This window comes from Ambystoma mexicanum, chromosome 13 (genome assembly GCF_040938575.1).
Source record: "Ambystoma mexicanum isolate Mex_15411 chromosome 13, UKY_AmexF1_1, whole genome shotgun sequence".
In the NCBI taxonomy this organism is placed as follows: Eukaryota; Metazoa; Chordata; class Amphibia; order Caudata; family Ambystomatidae; genus Ambystoma; species Ambystoma mexicanum.
In genome coordinates this window covers 725,338,236-725,358,257 of record NC_090938.1, presented here as the reverse complement: position 1 = coordinate 725,358,257, position 20,022 = coordinate 725,338,236, and the positions used below count along the sequence as shown (strand labels likewise).

Below are 20,022 nucleotides of genomic sequence, written 5' to 3'. Positions count from 1 at the left end.
GTCCTAGTTTGTTGAGCTCCTGAGATCTTCTTTAAGAAACTTAATGACTATCATCTATGAATTCCTGTGAAGGTTTGAGAACAGAAGATGAAAGACAATCTCAGCTACAGCAACCAAAAGAGCTAAGTGCAGTTGTTTATATGTGTACATAGAGGAAAGCTTGTTGTTTACATTATCACCTCTGGAGAGTTTAAAATCAGAACAGGGAGAAAAGGTTTCAGCTTTTGATCCAGTCAGCTCAAGCGCAAGATAACCAGTGTAAAGTCGCATAATTAACTAATGCGCTGCCAGAGTCAAGAGTAAAGGATCTTAGGGCATGCACGCGCATTGCCCCGTAACGTACTAACGCCACTTCACGTTCGGGAAAGAAAGCTAAGGACACTGCGCCTCAGGTTCCCAGTCAGCGTTTTTTGAGGTTGCTTTGGTGCAGAGAAGTCGGCGACTTGCTCTATAGAGCAAGAGAAAACAATGAGGAAGCTGCGTGGAAATCTCCAATAGCACGTGACTTCATCTCCGGTTCCCTGATCGGGAGCGAAGGTGATAGTGCACGCATTCGACCTAGAGTAAAGAGAGACTGGCAACTAAAGGAGAAATAAACTATTTAAGCGATCATCTGTTCAGTGGCATATATTAAAATTAAAAGACTGCAGTTTAAAGCACCAATGCGGAAAATCTGTGTATATAGTTGTAAATAGGGGCAACACGTGAACTTTAACTGGAAGTTGGGCACCAGTGCTAAGTAGTAGTTTGAGTTGTGAGCAGCACACAAGATACTTGAGAAAGGAAGCTACAATGTATCAAGGTTTTAAAAGGTCACTACGAGTTGAAGAGAAAAAAACAAACTTGAGTTTAGAGTTATCTTATAAACTGAGAATTTAAAGAAAGCCTTTCAGCTACAAGCAAAGGTTATTCAGTTACTAAGTTATTTATTTAATGACAAAATGAGAGTCAACTAGATGGGTTTGTGAGAGTAGAGATGACAGTGCATGTATTATCAATTGCAGGTCAGCAAGGACTTCAGACTGAGGCCGTTGGAGCAGTGAGCCGCAGAGACCTGCTTTTTTACTTTATCTACTTCCCCTTTCCCTCTGGGGTTTTCAGTCCAGTAATTATTTATTCTAAGATTGCTGAACAGGTGAGCCTAAGGGGTCTGGTGGGTTCATCGACTGCTCCTGCAGGAATGAAGAGCTGGGACCTGACAGAATGAAAGGCCCACGTTGTTAATCCTGATTGAGTGACAATGGATCCTGAGACAGATCGAACTTTGAGTGCCTTGGGAAAGTTAATGATGGAGATGAGGGAGGAGATGAAGCCTGCCAGAAGGGAAACGTTATCGCTTGGGGTTAGGATGGAGGAATTGTTAGGATGGAGGAATTAAATCTTAAGGTGCATCAGTCGTCTGAGGTTGCAGGACCATCTATGGTGAGTAGGTTGTCTGCAGAGGAGCCAAAAGTTCTGTATCCTGAACGAGGACTAACATTGCAGAAAGAGGATAAGGGGGCGGAAAGGAGAGTTGATGCCAGGAATTTCTTTGGTTACTACGCCCCTAGCTTCCCCAGAGAGTTTTAGTGGAGACTCATGAAAATACAAATCATTCCTTATGCAGTGCAAGTTACATTTTATGTGTCATCCAGAATCTTTTCCTACTGAGGCTACCAAGGTTGCATTTTTGATTTCTTATCTAATGGGAGAGGCGGCAGCCATCATCTACCGGTGAGAACAAGCCTACCTAGTTCTCCAAGCGGATACTCCGCGTACCTAATTGGCAAGACAAATGCTACAAGCACAAGCAGGACAGGCTCCACTGCCTGGAGTGACCCATTCTTCCACACCACAACAATCAACATCGGTTCAGGTGGTTCTTCCAGGAGCAGTGCCTCTAGCCCTTCCCGAACGCTTCATCGGCAACCCAAACAAGTTAGCTGTATTTATGAAACAATGTCAGCCTTAATTTCTTATGCAGACCAGGAGCCTTTCCTAATGACCAAGCCAAAGTGGCGTTTGTACTCTCGTATTTAGGAGGTAGTGCGGCGGACTGGTCTATACCTTTGGTAAATCAAGATGACCCTTTACTCCGGAACTTTGGGAATTTCCAACATGAGATGGAGAAATTGTTTGCCCGTCATACTCAAGGACAAGCTATGAACAACGAGTTGTTGTCACTCAGACAAGGGAGTCACGATCTGTTAAACTATATTGCAACCTTCAATCGTCTCATAGCCCAGAGCAACTGGCCAGAAGAGGACTACACTCTTTTTCCTGAGGGTTACATGGAAAACTTAAGGATGTGTTGGCGCAAGTGGTGAATCCCCCTGAGAGGTGTGCGGACTACATAGGCCTGACGGTGTAACTCGATCATAGGTTGCAGAACCGGAAAATGGATCGAGCTAGATCAGAGGGGCGGTCAGTTTATGTATGACCTCGTGAGAATCAGACTAAACCACATGAACAGTCTGAGCCAATGCAAATTGGTGGATTACGAAGTCCCCTTACCAAAGCAGAAAGGGAAAAAAGAAGACAACAGCAGCTTTGCCTATATCGTGGACAAGCAGGTCACTTCCTCCGTGACTGCCCGGTAAAACCACCCAACAAAACGATTGGGGCAACAGACAAAAGTGATGAAGAAGAAGAACAGAACTCAGGAAACGCCAATGCCCGGCAAGTGTAGGGGTCCGCTTCACGAGCATGAAAAAGGAATCTGTACAGAGCTCACATCTAGTACTTCCAGTGCTTTTGGTGAATCACAAGCAACCATCGAAAATACATGCCTTGGAGGCATATATTGATTGTGGAGCTGTGGGTAACTACATTGACCAAGATTTGGTTCTCCGAATAGGCCTTCCTCTCCGACAGAAGCAGAAATCGGAAAACGTCACTGCTGTGGATGGTTCTCAGCTATCATCTGGCCCAGTGACACAATACACTGAGAAAGTTAAGCTATGTCAGGACGAGCATCAAGAGGACATTACTTTCGATCTCATTGGTGCTCCTCAGTTCCAGATGATATTGGGAATGCCCTGGCTGGAGACCCACAATCCTAGGATCGACATGGCGAAACGAGTTCTGACATTTCCTCATGATTGTGCCGACACATGTTACAAAAAAAAGAGGACACCAATCTGAAACAGAAGAAAGGAATCGTGATGGGCCTCATCAGCTCTTTACCGCTTGAATATCAAGATTAGCAGGATGTCTTCAAAAAAGAGCAAGCCAACGTTCTGCCCCCGCACGGACCCTACAATTGTCAAATAGATCTTGTACCCGGAGCCCAGATCCCTTGCAGCCGAATTTACACTCTAACAGAACAAGAAAATCAGCATCTTAGAACTTACCTGGATCAGTACCTGGCGAACAGTTTCATTCGCCTGTCCAAGTCACCTGCCTCCTCGCCCTTATTCTTTGAGCCTAAAAAGGAGGGGGATTTAAGAACTTGCATCGACTATAGAGCCATCAATCAGATCACAGAAAAAAAAGATATCCTTTAGCACTTATACCAGAGCTCCTGAACCAAGTGAAACATGCTCAAATCTACACAAAACTGGATTTAAGAGGACCGTACCATCTTGTAAGAGTAAAAGAGGGAGACGAGTGGAAAACGGCGTTCCGCACGAAGTACGGTCTCTTTGAATACGAGGTCATGCCCTTCGGGCTATGCAATGCCCCCGCGGCGTTCCAATTCTTTATGAATGATGTACTCTGTGAACTACTGGACGTTTGCGCTCTTGTTTACATTGACAACATTCTTTTCTACTCAAATTCCATGGAAGAACATGTAGGCCATATCCGGGCAGTCTTAGAGAAGCTTCGACATGCACCAATTGTATGGCAAGTTGGAAAAATGTTTTTTCCATGTAACCGAGGTCGAGTTTCTCGGTTTCATGCTCATATCACAAGGCGTACGTACATATGGATACACGAAAGGTGGATGCAATCCTCCAATGGCCCTCACCAACATCCACGAAAGGAGTGCAAAGCATGCTCGGATTCGCCAACTTTTACCGTCGGTTTATACCTGGGTTTTCACAAATTGTACATCCAATAACCTCCTTGTTAAAGAAAAATCAAAAGTTCCATTGGTCGACAGAAGCTGAAGAAGCCTTCCAGAAGTTTAAACTAGCATTCACTACAGCACCAGTCCTTCGACACCCACGACCAGACCTACCTTACATAGTTGAGACAGATGCTTCAAAAATAGCCATGGGAGCAGTATTGTCACAACGAGACCCTGAAACAGGACAATTACACTCCGTCGCATTCTGGTCCCACAAATTTTAAGCCCCCGAGTTGAACTACGCAATTACAGATAAGGAATTACTGGCGATTAAAGCAGCATTCAAGGCCTGGAGACATTACCTTCTTGGGGTGAGACATACGGTCACTGTCATCACGGACCACAGTAACTTGCAATACTTGAAAACTGCCGAAGCACAATCCTTGCGTCAACTTCGTTGGGCTCTTTTTTTCACGGAATACGATTTTATTATCACTTATAGACCTGGAGTACGCAATGGGAAAGCAGACACCATCATGCACGAGTGAAGAAAAAGAGGCTTTTACAGCATCCAACCCTGTGGCCATAATTCCTGAGGAAAGGATTCAAACCAGAATAGCTGGCACCACGTGTGTGGATGACCAAAGAACCAGTTTGCAATCCCCGATGGATCAATCAACACAACAGGAATGGCTGTTAAAAGGTGACCAGTACACCATCGAAGACAATCTGCTGTATTTCCAAGGACGACTATATGTCCAAGACCAAGAACTGCAAAAGCAAATCATCACAAATGACCACAATTCATTAGTGGAAGGACACCCAGGAATAGCCAAAACTCAGGCTAGGGTAAAACAAAACTACTGGTGGCCAACCTGGCGAAAAGACATCGCCCAATTTATTGAAACCTGCAGTGTCTGTGCACAACAGAAGTCTCAGAAACAGAACCCCACTGGCTTACTACATCCCCCAACAGTACCGCCAGTACCTTGGCATACCCTGTCGATGGACTTCATCACAGATCTTCCATCCTGCAATGGATGCAACACCATATTAGTCGTCTTGGATTTATTCTCCAAAATGGCCCATTTCATCCCTCTGAAGGGACTCCCAACTGAGTCAACTCTCGCTTCTGTGTTCCTAGAGCAAATTGTTCGATTGCATGGATTTCCATCAATATTAGTATCTGATTGCATAACGCAATTTGTTTCTGCCTTTTGGAGAAAGTGTTGTACGATTGCCAAAAATCGATCTCCGGTTGTCCACAAGCCATCACCCTCAAACTGATGGGCAAACTCAACGAACTAACCAAACTTTAGAGCAATATCTCAGGTGTATGTTGCAACAGTCCGAGGATTCTTGGAAAAAATACTGTGGATAGCCGAGTATGCATACAACAACTCAGTTCACACAAGCACAGGGCAAACTCCATTCTACACTGTGCACGGAAGACATCCGAGGACATCAGTATTTAATCCACCCGATACCCTGGAAATGCCAGCCATAAAAAAAGTGCATAAAACCATCACTCCGGTTCTTAAGGAGGCAACAGAGCATCTGACCAAGGCTAAGGAAAGACAAAAACTGTTTGCTGATCGACATCGGAAGGAAGCTCCAGCCTATCAGATTGGAGAAAAGGTGTGGTTAGCATCCAAATATATTCCCCTAAAGGGGCCAAGAGCTTTCCGCCCAAGATACATGGGCCCTATAATACAAAGTCCATAATCAATCCTGTCGCCATGAAATTGGAGTTACCATCTCACATGAAAATTCACCCCATAGTTCATGTCTCTCTCCTCAAACCAATGAAGTCCAATACACGGCTTAGTTCTCTGCCAGAGCCCGAAGTAATAGATGGAGAACCAGAATATGAAGTCAAATCCATCCTGGACTCCAAGGGGGTTCAATCAAAATTGTATTACCTAATTGACTGGAAAGGTTACAGACCTCAAGACCGAACTTGGGAACCCAGTGAACACGTCCATGCTCTGCGTTTAATTAGACAGTTCCATCGCAATAATCCCACCAAACCAGGACCGAGAGGAGAACCACCCTTGAGAGGGGCCTAGAGGGGGAGTGCTGTCATGGTCATGAAGTCAGGGGCACAGGCATGCAGGGGTTGCATGCACAGGAGACCTAGGTAGACACTGTCCTGGTGCCTTTGGCACCAGGCTCATGAACAAAAGTAAACAAGAACATCCATTTAACACCTTTAAGCTTTTATTATGGACATAGCACTTCAGATGCATTAACCTTGAACATTCCATCCATTAAGCAGGATGCATTAAACTTGAACATTCCATCCATTAAGCAGCCCCAATTGTATTCTTGGGTCTGGCTGCTAATGGATTGCCTTTGCACGTGCTTACTCTCTAGGAGTGGCAGGGTGTGGCTGGTAAACCAGCCCTAATGGGCGTGCCCACGATCTCAGCTATATAAGCTGCACTTGCAAACAGCGTAACGCTCACCGTCGCCTGAGGTCAGACTTTCCTTTGAAGATCCTGCTTCCTGGACATCCTGCTTCCTGCCAGCATACTTACCAACTGGGGGAAGCTGTTCTTAACTGTACATCTCTTCGGCAAACCAAGTATTCATCTTTACACTTTCCGGAACGCCGAAATCTTCATCTTGGCACTGCAGCACGACAAGCTCCATCGTCGACAGCAGCGCCTGCAAGGAAACAGAATACAAGGTTAGACATCGAAAAAACAGTCTGTTTAATGATGCGCTTCGCCATACGGCGTGCTTTCCTCAAACCATAACTTACCTGCTGTCAAACATTGCGGTAGCATCCATCTTCAATCTGGCCGTGTCTCGCGTCTCTCAGCTGCATTGAGGCCGCATTTCCATCTAAGGGAAGAAAACAGAAGAAAGACATTATTGCGGGCATAAAACGAACAGGATCACAAGAGCTCAAGAAAGACTTACCAATCATAAGGAGAAGCATAGTCGCAGCTGGACTGGACTAATCCTTATCAGGGATCAGTGAAGGAACTAGATCCCATTCGACGCGCCCCTGCCAGAAGTAGCAGGACGGAGAGCTTATCTTCCATAATTCGCAGGTGAGCTTTATGGGCCGGTATATGCTCACAGAAACCGTGCTTTGGGGTGAAGGGACCGAGAGGTACAACAATCATAGATTGGCGCACTCACACACTCTTATCACCACGCAGGAGCAGTATCACCACGTACCACCGCTCACAGCTTTTCTACTGAGGGAGAAGCCTGAAGGGGGTGATTCAAGTTCAGGGAGGGCTGCAACCGTGCCCCAATGCCTCTGCAGAGACCAGGTGAGCATAACAGGGTCAGAACTTAAAAAGGGCAGTGGAAGCCGTAAGGAAATGTACAGTGAATTACAAGAAGTTTGCTGACCGAAAACGTAGACTGGCATATCTTTATCAGGTGGGGGAGTTGATGTGGTTGTCTACAAAGAATATTGCTTTAAAAAGGAAAAGAACAGGTTTAGACCTTGATTCACTGGTCCATTCGAAGTTGAGCAAATCATCACCCCAGAATCTGTGAAGTTGATGTTGCCACACGGGTTAAAGGTGCATCCCACTTTCCACTTAAATCTTTTAAAGCCTTATTGGAAGGGTACTAGGTTGCAAGAGACATCTGGGCCAGTGTTTTCTGAGAGTACTGAAAATGAACACAACGTTCAAGCCATTTTGGATTCGAGGGTATTACGAGGAAAGTTACAATATCTGGTGGATTGGAAGGGGTACGGGCCAGAGGAAAGGTCATAGGAAGCAGCAGAAGATATCCAGGCTCCGAGGTTGTTTTGGAAATTTCATCGCCTTAGGCCCGAAAGCCCATGCATGGGGACAGGTCATTACAGGGGGTGAGGGGAGGAGAAGGTCCTAGTTTGCTGAGGTCCCGAGTTCTGATCTATGAATTCTGGTGAAGGTGTGAGAACAGACAAAGAAAGAATCTCAGCTACAGCAACCAAAAGAGCTAAGTGCAGATGTTTATATGTGTACATAGAGGAAAGCTTGTTGTTTACATTATCACCTGTGAAGAGTTTGTGGTGCACTGAAGAAAAGTTTAAGCAAAGTTGGCGCTTTATACATAGTATTTTTAAAATCAGAATAGGGAGAAACGGTTGCAGCTTTTGATCCGGTCAGCGCAAGCAGTGACAAGTTAATAACGCAAGCGCGAGCTAACCAGTGTGAAGTTGTATAATTAACTAGTGCTCTCCACCAGGGTCCACAAAAGGACCTTAAGGCGTGCATGCGCATTGGCCCATAACGTACTAAATCTCCAGTAGCGCGTGACTTCATCTCTGGTTCGCTGATCAGGAGTGAAGGTGAGAGCACGCATGTTCGACCTAGAGTAAAAAGAGGCGGGCAACTAAAGGAGACTAACTATTTAAGTGATCATCTGTTAGTGGTATATATTAAAATGAAAAGACTGTGCAGTTTGAAGCACCAATGAGGCAAATGTCTCAGTGTATATAGTTGTAATTAGGGGCAGCACGTGAACATTAACTGGAAGTTGGGCATCAGTGCTAAGTAGTGGTTTGAGTTGTGAGCAGCACAAAAGAGAATTGAATAAGGAAGCTACGGTATGTCAAGGTTTTAAAAGGTCACAGTTGAAGTGAAAAAACAAACTTGAGTTTAGAGTAATCGTTGATCTGGTAATAATTTATTTATTTAATGAAATAAAGAGAGTCAACTAGAAGAGTTAGTGAGAGTAGAGATAACAGAGCATGTATTCTCAATTGCAGGTCAGCAGAGACTTCAGACTGAGGTATCACATCCATACTCGCCGCTTTGTTACTCTGCTACACCAATTTATGATTATATTAAAATAAGTGAAGCAATTTAATCATATTTTTAATGGGTACTTTAAAATGCATTTCTTTGGTCTTGTTGTGCAGAGCTTCAGCTTTTATACAAAGCTTTTTTAAATGGGGAAAATATAAAGATCTCTCTGAAAAGCAGTTAGAACATACATTTCTTTTGAGTGTCTATAACCTTTATAATGTCCCAGTAAAGGGCGGTACAGTGAAGGGTGAAGACCAATCACTGACCAGCCTCTTTACCTATGAGCCTTTGCTTTGCCTTCCTACCTGCTGCATCTGTGAGTAGCCCTAGCTTGCTAATTACTGCATTGTCACTCCACACTGCAGTAGTCACCTAGAATGTATTCACTCCTGCTCCTCCTGCTGCTACTCCTACTCCCCTCTCCCTAGGCTTTCTCTAATCATGCTACAATGTCCTCTTTTCCTATCTCTCTCATAAAACTCACATCTTGAAACTCCATCTCTCCTTCACCTACTTCTAACAAAGCAAATAAGTTAACTAAGTGTGGCTAAGTGTACCGGTGTTGTTCTCTTTGCTTTTGAAACGCTGGGAGCCGCAAGCTATTCAAGACCGCTGTTCTGTGCCAGCACTACCAGTCGGATGCTGTGCCTTTAAAAATCTTGCACATAAATACTGTCCAGGAATCAAGCGGGAGAAGTGTGGCTTAGTGTTCCAGTGTCGTTCTCTTTGCTTTTGAAACGCCGGGGAGCGGCGAGCTGATCAAGACCGCTGTTCTGTGCCTGCACTACCTGTGGGACGCTGTGCCTTTAAGAAACTTGCAGATAAATACTGGCACAGAAGCGAAGCGTGGCTCTGTGTTCCAGTATTCAGGTGAGCAAGGTGGCGAGGACCGCATACTCTACACTGGAGCTCAGAAGCTGTCATATTGACACTCAATGAGCGTTATTGCGAGCAACCCGTACTGGACAATTTAAGTGCTCTACTCATCTCGACGGATCAACAGTAAGCTTTCTGCACCTCTTTAGAGTCATACATCCATGCTGCAATTTGCTCTCTGACATAGCCAGGCCTCTTTTGGATAATATCTGCTTATGTGAAAGCATTTGAAGAACCTGCTTGGTAAGGCGTTGGCAACTGCTGTTCTATTGTAACAGAACCCTCCGAGCCGATCGCCTGTTATTACAATCTGTAGCCTTACTAAAAAAAAACACAGTGAGTGCAGGGGCAGGAGTTAACCCTCTCGTTCCTTTGAGCCGGGTGTTTGGGGGAGCACGATATTTAAGATGGTTACGGGTCTCCATAGTAAATCCCGGGTGCCATAAACAGTCAATGACAATCCACTGATTCCTTTGGAGTCCTCCAATGAGCCTCATATGGGCCCGTCACAGACACACAGATACCAATTGTGCTTACACAGTCCCAAGACTTGAGGTCCACACCAATGCTTGTATAGACTGTTTCTATGATAAGGATGGGGAGGGAAACAGAACTGTTCTCAGCCACTGTGGCGATTCTACCAATTTCAACCATTACATATACTCAGGTCCTCGTGCCGAGGATGCCGCTGCAGACCGTCTGAAAAATGTGCCTGTGGGCAATCAAACTGGGAGGAGTTTGATGCAATGTACTGATAAACCATGCACTCAACGTGCAACCTAAACTACGCGGGACAGTTACCGAACTTGGACAATTCTGCCATTCTGGATGAATCATTTTTGAAAATATGCAAAAATATGGAACTTTCCCAGATGGCCAGATCCATATCTCTTTCTCATACAGCTGAAATACCATTTTCCAACTCCAGGGTCGAAGCAAGGCTTGGATCTTCAAGATACCGTCAACAGGCCAGCCTTGAAAGGAGATTATAGGACACCCAAGAACTCTAATATTCCCAACTTACACACTGCACCAGTTAATAGTGACTGGCTGGGTACAACCTCAATCTCCGTGCTGCATTTGGTTTTGCAATCTAGTCCAAGACTCTATGACAATATTAAGGAAACTGTTGTGGCGAATGGTGACAAATTGGAGGTCTTGGATAAGGTTTAAGTTACTTACCGGTAACTATTGTTCTCCAGCATGATTCTCCCATGGATTCAAATGCTCATGAACATTACCCGTCATCAGGCTGTGAATCCTTGGTAAAAGAAAAAACTGTTTTACTTTCACTTTAAAACTGTTTTTCTCCTCTAAACTAATCCCTGTCCTCTGGGTCATTCAGCCCCCATCCAATGACAGTCCTCTCCCTAAGCCCCACTCCTGGTGGCCATCTTCAGATCTGGTAAGCATGTAAAGTGGCAGTATGAACCAAGAGCCCGAGAGGAGAAGGAGGGAGGGTTCGCAAGTGAATCCATGCCAGGCCTAAACTGGAGAACAATAGTTACAGGTAAGTAACTTAAACCTTCTCCAGCATGGGGTCTGGCATGGATTCACATGCTCATGAATAACGATTACAAAGCAGTACATATACACAACCACAGGAGGTGGAAAGGGTCAACAGAAGCAATAAACACTCTCCCCTGGAAAAGACTCACCTCAAACAAACCAGTTGCATAGAACCGCTTGGCCAACTCGGGACTCCTCCCTGGAATCCCTGTCGAAGCAGTAGAACCTTGTGAAGGTGTGCGTGGACCTCCACCTAGCAGCCCTGCAGATATCGAGCAGGGCCACACCAGAGAGAAAGGCCGTCATAGCTGCGATGCCAGTCGATGACAGTGCATGATGAAGCAGGAGAGCCACCTGGAGTTGGAAGCCTCTGACAAGGCCTTCCCCTGTTCACAGGTCCAAAGAAAATCATTTGTACGTGCCACGTGGAATTTCAAGGCACGATCAACATCCGGCGAATGCAAGGTCCTCCCCCCCTGCAATGACGGATTGAGAAAGAATACAGGCAACAACAAAGGTTCGCTGAGGTGGAATTCCGGCAGCGTGGAAAGACAAGTAAGACTGCTTGCAAGACAGGGCTTGAATCTCCCCCACCCGCTGAGCCGAGGTGATAGCCACGAGGAAAGCCGTCTTCCACGAAAGAGACTTGAGCAGAGCCTGATGCATCGGTTCAAAGGGCGCTCCCATGAGCTTAGTCAGCACAACATTGAGCTCCCAATCCGGGCAGGAGATTCCACCGGCAGGAAAGTCGTGAAGAGCCCCTTAATGAATTCTTTGATGAGCCTGTGAGACCACAGTGAAGGTCTGCCAGGTGACCTGGTGTACCTGGATATGACAGCAAGATGTACCTTGATAGAGGCATGACCCAGTCCCGCTTTGGCCAAGGAAAGTAAGTATGGCAGAAGTTGCGGACCCGTGACCCGCAGAGGGGTAATCTTCTGAGTCCGGCGCCACACAGAAGCATTTCCATTTGTGCCCGTAGCACTTCAACGTTGACAAGGCTCTGGCCAGGATGTTCTTACATTCTGCGGATAAAACATAACTTACAAAATCTAGGGCTGCAGGAGCCATGCCCTCAGGTTCAGAGACTCTGGGTAGTGATACAGAATCACCCCACCCTTCTCTGGTGAGTAGGTCCGGGGACATCGGGATCATATGGCATCCGGATACCAGATCTGCCGGGGCCACGCCGGGGAGACGAGTATCATCCTACAGTGGTACTGTCCGAGTGTGTTGATCACACGTATGAGGAATGGAAATGGGGGGTGTATAGGAGATGTCCCTCCCACAGGAACAAGAACGCCTCTCCCAAGCTCCTCGGTTGAGGGAACTTGCTGGCAAACCTCTGGCACTTGGTGTTCGCCACCGTCGCAAAGAGATAGATCTTAGGTTGTGGCCCCATGCGTCGAACAGCAGATCCACCTGGTCCTGGCGAAGCTCCCACTCGTGTCAAGAATGCAGTTCCCTGCTGAGCGAGTCTGCGGTGGTGTTCTTGACTCTCGCTAGGTGAAACGGAATGATGAACATGCCTTGACGAATGGCCCACTGCCACAAGTCCTGGGCTTCTTTGAAGAGTGCCGGACACTGGGTCCCCCCTTGCTTCCAGTTGTAGAACATGGTTGTGGTGTTATCTGTGAAGATCCTCACCACCTTGTCCTTCAATGACGGCAGAAAAGACTTGAGGGCCCAGAATACAGCCTGAAGTTCCAGGACGTTGATGTATAGGTCCTTTTCCCATGGTTGCCATAGGCCTCTGGCGTGCAACTGTCCGGTGTGGGCTCCCCATCCCTCTACAGAGGCATCTGTGGTGACCGTGTCTTGTTAGGAAGGGACCTGAAACAGAGCTCCCTGGATGAGATGCTGCCGAGCACCCCATCACTGTATCGTCGATGGAACTCTTCATTGAGAGAGACCTTGTCCGTAAAGTTCCCGGATACTTGCATCCACCTCGCATCCGGGAAATCCTGGAGAAGTCTCATGCGCAGTCTGCAAAGGCGAGCAAGGTTTATGCAGGAGGACAACATGCTCAGAAGTGACTTGATGGATCGCACCGTCGCTACCTGGACCGACGGCAAGCGCTGCACCTTGCCTTGTATGGTTTTCACCCTCTCCTCCGAGGGAGATGCCAAGCACATCACTGTGTTGAGTCGTGCACCTAGGAATAGAGCGTACCTGGGGAAAGCGGGAGTGTGTCCCTGGGATTTGGATGATCTGACCTGGGTTTTTGCCACACTTAAACCTTCCATAACCCCTGGCCCAGACGGATTTCCCCCCTTTTTTTGAAGAAAGATCCAGTCTTATGGTCGCAAATTTTGAAAGTACATTTTGATGAAATTTACAGGACTTATACTATACCCTCTTCATGATCCTCTTCGACCATTACTCCTATATACAAAAAGGGGGTCCGTCAGATCCTAATAACGGTAGGCCTATAGCCTTGATTGATGCAGTCAGCAAGGTGTTTGCACTCTTGCTGCTTAGAGATCTGAATAGGAATGTGAGTCTGTTTTCCATCTTATCACCCAGCCAAGTGGGATTTAGGAAGAACATGGGATGCTACTATTCTGGACGATCTTCTTCAAATTGTAAAAAGAGGTCAGACGGGGACCATATACATGGCCTCATTGGATATGTCTTCAGCCTTTGACTGTGTACATCGTTCTACATTGTGGATGAGGTTACTTCAATATAATGTCCCACCAAAACTGATTCAGCTGATCGCACTCCTTCACAGAAAATCTAACCTGAGGATCCGGATGAATCAAGTGGGGTCTTTGTCCAGACTGATTCTAGCTAAAGTAGGTCTAAGACAGGAATGTTTTCTGGCCCCTACCTTGTTTAATATCTACCTCAGTGACATCAAGGATTTGTGGCAGGGCGAGAACATCTTCCAAGTGAGGCTGGGGCATCTGAGGATACATTGGCTGTCTTTCATCGATGATATCATTCTTTTTGATAAAATCCCAGCTGGCCTACAAAGGAAATTGTATGCATTCCATTCTTAAACCTTAAGGAACAATTTGCAGGCCAACGGGTCTAAATCTAAAGTTGTGATCTTTGCAGTTGCCAACAAAATAAAATTTATAAGGCGGTCTTTGGGAGATCAAATAGCGGAGCAGGCTCCTGCCATCTGATACTTGGGGTATAATTTGACCAACACGTCCTCTATAGAAATGTGGAGGACAACATTGAAAGAGAAGCTGTTTCCCCTCATAACCCATATGAAACTTCTATATGGAAAACTGTGCAAATGTTCTGTCAATCCTATACTGAACTATTATCTCCTAAAGATTGAACCCATCCTATTATATGGATTGGATATGGGCCTTCTAGTACTTGGGGACAACCTGGACTCGTTGCAAGACACCACTTGGAAAAAGGTCTTGGGGCTTGCGCTCTCTATAACTAATGCTATAATATGACACAAATTAGATTTAACCTCCCTAAAAGCTCGACATCAGTGACATCAGCTGTCGAATATGCAAAATGCGTCTCACCCACGCCAAACTCCCTTTATATGGACTTATGCCGAATGCTTAAGGACTCCTCTTTAAGCTCTGTGAATGAGTTTAAAGTTAGGATAAACAACTTACTGGAATCTCTTGAACCCTCTGAGGATTAACTAATGACGTATCCGGACGTGGTCAAACGTAAACCTTTCAGAGAAGACTAAAGGCTCACTGTTGAGGCACTTACATCTTACTCCACCTACTCTGAGTATACTAGGTTTCCACAGAAAAACCCTCAGCTATCATCTTATCTCACATGTTTTCCGTGCAATAAAATCTATACCTTGTACTTACATTTTAGGCTGAATCAGCTTCACATAAAAGAAAGAACCAAGAATTGGAATAGTAAGGCCAACACAGAGAACTGTTTTGAAGGTCGCTTTTGTGTGCTACCAGGTGTTGTGGAAACTCTGAAACATTGGGTTATGGATTGCCATGCTTTAAGCAATCTGAGAAGACAAAGCCTTTTGTAAAGAAGTGGAACGTTTTAATTATGTTTTTTCAAAAGCTTTCTTATGGTCTTAACTAGTGTGGGGGGCGGAAATCTGTCTCTAGTTATCGCCTTGGGTTGATTTATAAATGATATTCTAATTCTGATGTGATTTCCAGATAGGAATTGTATGATTTCTCCTACATGTGTATCTTTTTTGCGACATGTTTATTATTTTTGTATTTTGTGTAAGGTTTTCTGAAAACCACGTCACAATAAATAAAAAAATGAAAAATAACCATACCTCCCCTAACGCCTATCCACCTCACCTCCCTTCCTTACTGCATCAACTGAAGATTGCACTCTTTAGGCTGTCGGTATGCAACAAAACCTCCTTTATCTCTGACTATTTTCACACCAGCTCTCCTCTCGTAGACCCTGCTATCACTGAAACCTGAATTTCTCCATCGGACAGTGCAACTCTCACGGCCCTAGATGACACCAATCTATCCTTCGTGCACTCTCCTGAACAGACTGGCAGAGGTGGAGGCGTCAGACACCTTCTCTCTTCCTGCCTCAACGCCTCACAAATCTCCAATGCCACATCCTCTCCTACCTCTTTTGAATTCACTGCCTCGATGATTGCTCCGCCTCCCTCGGGTTCACATCATCTCCATCTATCACCCTCCTGGTCCCACTGGACCCTTCTTTGATGACCTTCGGCAACTCCTTGATTCTCTTTCCACTAAACATCACCTCATTCTCTTAGGTGACTTTAAACCTTCCTCTACAACCATGTCTCATACATCTGAATTTTAGTCTTTTCTTAGTGACCACGCTCTCCACTGTATCCATAACCTACCTATCCACAGAGGGGGTAACTCTTTGGATCTGTTAATCAACTCCAGCTCTCTCTCAGCCACTAATACTAGTCACATCATCCTTATCTGATCACTCCATTGTTTCCACCACCATCACCTTTCCACCCTCTGACCTCTCCTCGCCACTTGCTACACCTAATACTAAAAGGAAAAGTAAACCTCCTGTCATTCCTCCCTTTCACTCCGACTTACAGTTCTCACTCTCCTCCTTCACACGCAATGCCTCTTCCACCAACACTGCCCTCTCCAGCTTTCAGTCCCTACTATATGACTCATTATCCCCTCACTTCCCACTGCTTACTTTCAGCCCGAAGTCTCAGCATCCTTAACTATAGGTTACCCCATTGATACGCTCTCTCCGCACAGACATGCGTAGGTTGCTGCACAAATTGAGGCCTAGCCACTTATATGAGGACCTCCAACTTTACGTCTCTGCCCTGAAACTCTGAAGCCCTCTCTTGATAAAGCGAAAAGGGAATTCTACCTAACACTCATTGATTATCACTCCAACCATCCTCGCTGGTTACAGGGCACCTTAAACTCACTTCTCACTCCTCCTAAACCTAGGACTATCAAATTCACTCTCAATGCTAATAACCAAGCTGAAATACGTCCCTACAAAAGTTTCCAAAATTAGAGACTCTCTACTGACCTTCCTCACACTCCCTCCTCCTACATTCCATACTCTGCCTACTCTTCCATCATCTCGCTGCCTAGTTCTCCAACATCCGTCACACTAATACTGAAGAAGTCCCATCTCTACTGATGAAGGCTTACCACTTTTATGCCCCATCAGACCCTCTTGCTCATCAGCTAGTCAAGCGGATTACCCCTTTAATGACCTCTCACCTTGATGAACTCTTCAAACTTTCCTTAGACTCTGCTGGTTTTCCCTCCATTTTCAAAATGGCTACGATTATCCCTCACCTGAAAAGGCAAGGGGCTGACGCGAACCTACTGGCTAACTTTCACCCTGTGTCTCTCCTCTCGCACTACTCTAAAGTGTTTGAAAGGGCTGTGTTCAAACATATTACACGTTTCGTAGCCATCCACAAACTTTGAGACCCCTACATGCAGGTTTCCTCTCCGATCAGTCCACAGAAACTTTCCTCATGAATGTCTCCAACCTATCCTCTTATCCTAATTCTCCTTGACCTGTCTGATTCCTTTGACACCGTCAATGGGCCTCATTACGAGTAGCGCATTAAAACCGTGGTCATTACTGGCATGGAGGAACGAGCAGGTGCGTGCTCATATGACGCTGCTAATAGCGGGCGATTACAAGTGCGCGAGCATGCGTGAACCCCCCCCCCCAATGCCGGTAATGGCCATACCGGCATGCTGCAAAAGGCCCTCTAACCCCGATATAGCGGCATCACGGGACCCGCCGATACCATCACCGCCTAGGAGGAACTCCTAAATACCGACCCGGTACTACCAACATGCTAATTCCGGGCTCGTAAAACCGGACCCAGAAATAACGTCATCGCGTCGGAACGGGAAATTCGCCGGCGGCCATCTATAAAAACACAATCCATTGCAATCCTCCCAAACTACCAGTCGATTCCCGTTGTGCTCTGTGGCAATACTCTGAGGATGTCCAAGGCTACCCGGAAGACCACCCCCCAGCAGCGGAAACAGCGTTTCTCCGATGCAGAGCTGAATTTGTTGGCGGACACTCTCACTGCACATGCAGACATCATTAAAGCAAATGATATGAAGCGTGAGGCCCAGCTGAAGAAAAAGGAAATCTGGCAGGAGGTGGCCCGCAAGGTGTCGGCTGTGGGGACCACCCCACATACTGTCTGGGACTACCGTAAGAGGTGGGACGACCTCCGCTTGAGGGTCAAACATCATGTCAAGCAGCAGGAGGGCGGCCATGGCGACAGGTGGGGGTCCCCACTCACCTGGAAAGATGATGCCCTGGGAGGAGACTACTAGCAGCTTCATCGATCCTGAGTCGATTGAGTGATTCTGGGAGATGGTTGTGGGTGCAGCATCATCCCCAGAAGGAGGTGAGTGACCCTGCACATCCCTGTAGGGGAAACCATGACGTAGCACAAGTGATGGGGAAGAGAGACTAGGCAAGGCAATGCATTTCCCTACATCCACATCAACATATCCAAGTCCAGATTGCGGTCCAAACCCTGTCACACAGAAATGCATGCTGAGTGCCAATCCCATAACCAACACATGGCCAACACACCTTGACCGTTCCCATGTAACATCACACAATCCCCAAATCAATGGCATGCCACCTGCCATGCAGTGAATGCCAATATGCCCCCTCAGAACACCAAGTGTGACACACCTGTAAGACATGAATGCATGAATGAATGAATATTGAACAGCGCAATTGCATGCCTCTGGCATGTGACACCATCACTGATGACCTGCATCTCTTCTACCCCCCAGGCAACAATGAAGATGATGGCAGTCAGGAGAACACCGCAAGGGCATCCGTGTCACACCAAAAGAAAAGGGCCACCACCACCCCCATGGCAGAAAAGCAGGTCACACCCACAGGCAGTTTGCCTGTCCGAGTGGAAACACATCAACCAACACCTGCTGCCAGTGTGCCGGACACACATCAGACCTAGCAGCCCACACCCACACCAGTCGGAGGGGGGTCCCATCCTGTGCCAGCCACCACCGAGGATGTCTTGGATGGCAATGTGGACCTTGGGGGAGTCACAGTAGTGACTTGTCCACCCACCCCAAGCCCCCTGCCCACCCCCGCCCCATATGGAGCCGTCAACCACCTACAGCAGTGATGATCCCTGCCTCCATGACTTTGACCTGAAGGATTCGGACCTGTGCCCCTTTGAGGAGGACAGCACCTAGGACGCAGGACCCATGAGTGCACCACCCACCACTCCAGCTCCCACCACTCCAGCTCCCACCAACACCCTGTAGTCACGCCTGTCGAAGGTGGAGGCCCGACAGGAGGCCATGTTGGATCTCCTGCGGCAGTATGTTGCCGGTGGTGGGGACGCAAGGAGGGGTATTGCAACTGCCATTGCGGGGACCACAGCGGCCATCGCAGCGAACACAGCCGCCGTGAATGCGTCAGCTGTGATCATGAGGGACTGTCTGGGGCAGTAACCCAAGTCCTCACTTCCATCCTGCTCCATATGCAGCGGCCACGCCTTGGAGCAGGCGTGGAACCTGTCTCAGACTCATCCACAGCCACCACACCTGCATCCTCAGTCCCCGCAAGCCCTGTGCGCCAGACCCAGAGGAGTGCACGGCACTCCAAGATGCCACCCCCGGACAGCAAAAAGTCCCGGAGTAGTGTGGCCAGACAATGGGAGTGGGACACATGGTTGTGGGTGAAGGGGAGAATTTCATGGAGTACATTTGGGGTCTTTTGGGGTTTGGGAGTACACTGGGGGTTTTTGGGGTTTGTTGGGTGGGTTTGGGAGTTCACTGGGGTTTTTTGGGTTTGTTGTGTTGGTTTGGGAGTTCACTGGGGGTTCGGGGGGAGTGGTCACATTTTTTCCCTGTTTGAACAAATACACCCCTTGTGTGCCAAAAATTTAAATGGCTGGACATTGTTCATTTAGTGTATATCCATTTAATGTGTGACGGTGTTCAGTGGCCAACTCCCAACAAACCCAGTGTGCATGTCCACATGGACCCAGTGTGTCACTGACACATGTCTTATAGTCCCTGTGGTTCAGAAGTATTCGTGAATCGATGCTTGATGTACTGTATGTGCATCCCGTGCATCACGTGCTGGCAGGGGGGTTACTTCACCTCCGTCTCCATCCTCATCATCCTCACCCGGTGCATGCATGTCAATGTTAGGTGACAGTGGTACATTTCTCCGGACGCACATGTTGTGCAGCATGACACAGGCCCTGGTGATCTTTGCCACCTTCTCAGGACTATATAGGAGTGCCCCACCAGACCTGCTTAGGCAGTGGAAACGAGCCTTCAACAGGCCAAAGGTCTGCTCAATCACAACACGGGTACGGGTGTGCACACGATTGTACTCCTCTTCATGGCTGTTCTGCGGGTTCCGCACAGGGGTAAGTAGCCACGGCCTTAAGGGATA

At 47.0% G+C, this 20,022-nt stretch overlaps 1 protein-coding gene across 2 annotated transcripts in view; it reads right to left on the bottom strand.

Moving 5' to 3' along the window:
- Positions 1 to 20,022, bottom strand: part of LOC138521813 (butyrophilin subfamily 1 member A1-like) — a 299,199-nt gene that overhangs the window by 206,705 nt on the left and 72,472 nt on the right. The gene's annotated exons all lie outside the window — the stretch shown is intronic.